The sequence below is a fragment of the Echinops telfairi genome, unplaced genomic scaffold (assembly GCF_000313985.2).
Source record: "Echinops telfairi isolate 266 unplaced genomic scaffold, ASM31398v2 ScPeMD7_1;HRSCAF=3_0, whole genome shotgun sequence".
NCBI classification, from domain to species: Eukaryota; Metazoa; Chordata; class Mammalia; order Afrosoricida; family Tenrecidae; genus Echinops; species Echinops telfairi.
The window spans coordinates 66265377-66268680 of record NW_022103896.1 but is presented as its reverse complement, the minus strand read 5'-3'; the positions used below and the strand labels follow the sequence as shown (position 1 = coordinate 66268680).

Here is a 3304-nt window from a genome sequence, read left to right as displayed (position 1 = left end):
GAAACTGTGCAGTGTCCTCTATGAAACCGTACAGTGTCCCCTAGGAAACCATACAGTGTCCTCTATGAAACCGTAGTGTCCCCTATGAAACTGTACAGTGTCCCCTATGAAACCGTACAGTGTCCCCTAGGAAACCGTACAGTGTCCCCTATGAAACCGTACAGTGTCCTCTATGATACCGTACAGTGTCCCCTAGGAAACCATACAGTGTCCTCTATGAAACCGTATAGTGTACCCTATGAAAGTGTACAGTGTCCCCAGGAAACCGTACAGTGTCCCCTAGGAAACCGTACAGTGTCCCCTAGGAAAGCATACAGTGTCCCCTAGGAAAGCATAGAGCTGCCCCATATGGTTTCCTTGACTGATCTTGATGGGGGCAGATCATGCAGCCTTTTTGACTGTGGAGCAGCGGGGACTCTGAAAACACTGGCCTTTCCTTTCGCAGGCAAGTACTTAACCATTACACCACCTGACAGGACTGGGGACATGTGAACCTCGAGTGCATGGAAGAGTTTCTGAGCTAGAGATAAACAATGCAAGGAGGCTTCAAAATATTCGTGGGGAAAGAAAATAATTATCTTTTCATCTCATTTTCCCATGAACTTTTCGAAGCTCCATCGTAGATACTGAGAGATGTCAGTTTAGGGTTGGACAGATAGATCTACTCAAGGAGAAACTTTATCGTAATAAAAGAACACGCTGAGCCATAGAAAGAACCTTGCAAACACCTCCGTTTGAGCACAGAAGCAGGGAAAACAGAGTCAGCATTGCGGATGGAGGCCCAAAAGAGATTGCCATCTCGAAGCCAACACAAGAAAATTGAAGGGCAGAATGAGTCTGTCTTGTCAAATGCTGCAGATACAGCATTCAGAGTTGGCGTGTCGGAGGCTACTGCTGCCTGTTTCAGTAGAAACTGAGTGTAAGGAAAGGAATGGTAGAAGATAAAGAAGAGATAGTGATAGTATTTCTTCCTAGGAGTGAAAATAGAAATAGGTAAAAAATTGCCTGGCATAAGGGGTGTTTACTTCCAATGTGGACTGGCAAATTAAGGAGCAACTTTTTTCTTAGTTTTCCAAATCAAGTAGCATTCATTGATAACACTTGGTTCAAGTTTCGTAATTTCTGTTTGGAGGCTACCTACGCATATTTTTTTTATACTATATTGTTTTTTCTCCAAAACCCCTATGGTTTCATAGGGGTCACTGTACGGTTTCATAGGGGACACTGTAAGTTTGCATTGACTTTGTGGTGCACACTAAAAAGCCACCCTGTCTGTCAAGTAAGGAATTTTATAAATGCTTCACTCTCTCTCACTCCTGACATCAAATCACCTTCTAAAATCCATTCATTCCCCTACTGAAATTTCTAGATTTATTCCGCTTCTAAATCTCCATGGCCATAACTTTACTCCATATTCTTCTTGCCAGTCAGAATTATTGGTCCAAGTCTTCCAATGGTCCTCCCTTCTGCAGCATTACTCACAGGCCCTTTTACAAACAGAGCATCCTTATGAACATATAAACTTAATCACTATCGGGCTTATGTCCAATTTGTCTCTTCACATAACCTCCAAGGTACAGCTTATATACATACCATCTCTCAGTGGACAGTTCTAGTCTCTATGGGGTCTATACGGCAATGGGGTTTAGCGTTTCTCCCTAGCATAAAACTCAAAAACTCACTGCCACTGAGTTGATGCTGACCCACAGGGACCTTACAGGACTGGGTAGAACTGCCCTTTGGGTTTCTAAGACAGTGAATTTTTATAGGAATAGAAAGCCCCCATGGAGCAGCTGGTGGTTTCAAACTGCTGACCTTGCAGTTGGCAGCCCAACGTATAACCACTACTCTACCAGGTTGCTCTTCCCTAACCGTCTAAAAGTAAATCTTTTTAGCACCTGAACCTCGCCTATTACGCAACATATTCTCCCTGCTCCAATAATAGGGAACGAATCTACATTTTCATGTTCTCGTTTCTTCTCCATCCTTTTTGGCAACGCGAAGTCATGCTTATTCCTTAAAACTCAGACCAGTATTCACTTCACTGAAGGTATCTTTGATTCTTCCATCTAAGTTAGTTTATATCCCTCTATGCTTTTGTATTATCCATTCTTAACTCAATCAACACTCAAAGTGATATTTTCTAACCACTTGCTTATTTTTCTATCTTTCACAATCACACTATAAGTTTTCATACAGAAACTTTTACTCATTTGGAAGCTCTGAATAATTCAGAGCCAGTAAACAAATGAAAACTCTTTCTTCTTCTTCATCGCAACCAAAGTGGGTTACACTTCTGGTAACAGAAAACCAATTCCCATCAGATCAAACATGCCATTAGTAACTAATATTCCAGGCAAAATGTAAGAAACAACTACCATGAGGCATTGAAAAGGAATTGAAAGCACACAGGAGCTGAAGAGAACTAACAGGTATGGAAGGAAAAGGCACCGTCGCTTGCTTGTTTGTAAGGCATTGCTCCACTCTTACTGCAGCAGGCCTCAGTCGGCATGAGGTGGGAAACGACACTCAGAAAACTTGCATTTTGCCTCACAGAGAGCCCCATATCCAGCATATAAACATTGCCCAATCCTCTGGTTGATCCTTGAACCCATATTCAGCATATAAACATTGCCCAATTCTCTGGTTGATCCATATAAACAAGGAGCAGATTTCAGGAAGTTTAGTTAGTACTAAGAAAGATTAATACAGACTTCAATGGTTTCCATGGCTGCGGAGAAAAATACTGGAGTTTGGGTCTAATCAAGTTAACTACTTGCGGAAACAAAATTCTAAAAGACTCAGAGGAATGTAACAGAACATAGTATCTAGGTTCTGGTACTAAAATGTGCCACTCATAACAGAAGGCAATCCAAAATTACTAGACCTAGAACAGGAAGAGGTAACTCATATTCAAGTGAGGGAAATTAAGCTCAATAAATCTCAGATGCTGGTATCAGCAGAAAAAAATGTTCAAAGAACCTATTTTAACCATGCTCAAGGATAAAAGGAAAAATATTTGTAATGAAAGGATAAGAAATATTAGCAAAGAAACAGAAGCTATAAACATATGGAGGTTATATAACTAAAATATATAATATCTAAGATACAACAATTAACTGGATGGACAGGATAGAAGAAAGAGTTCAGTGGACTTAGAGCTCAAGAGATATTATAGAATGAAAACCTGAGAAAAATGTTTGAAAAAATAACCCCTCAACAATCTGTGGGACAATATTAAAATGCCTAATATTGATGTAAATGAAGTCTCAGAAGGAGAGGAGACAAAAAGCATTAAAAAAAA

General features: G+C 40.3%; 2 protein-coding genes across 5 annotated transcripts in view; one reads left to right on the top strand and one right to left on the bottom strand.

Moving 5' to 3' along the window:
• STAU2 (staufen double-stranded RNA binding protein 2) overlaps nucleotides 1–3304 on the bottom strand; it is a 316631-nt gene that overhangs the window by 134172 nt on the left and 179155 nt on the right. The window lies entirely within an intron of this gene.
• LOC101646628 (dihydrofolate reductase-like) overlaps nucleotides 1–3304 on the top strand; it is a 38190-nt gene that overhangs the window by 33314 nt on the left and 1572 nt on the right.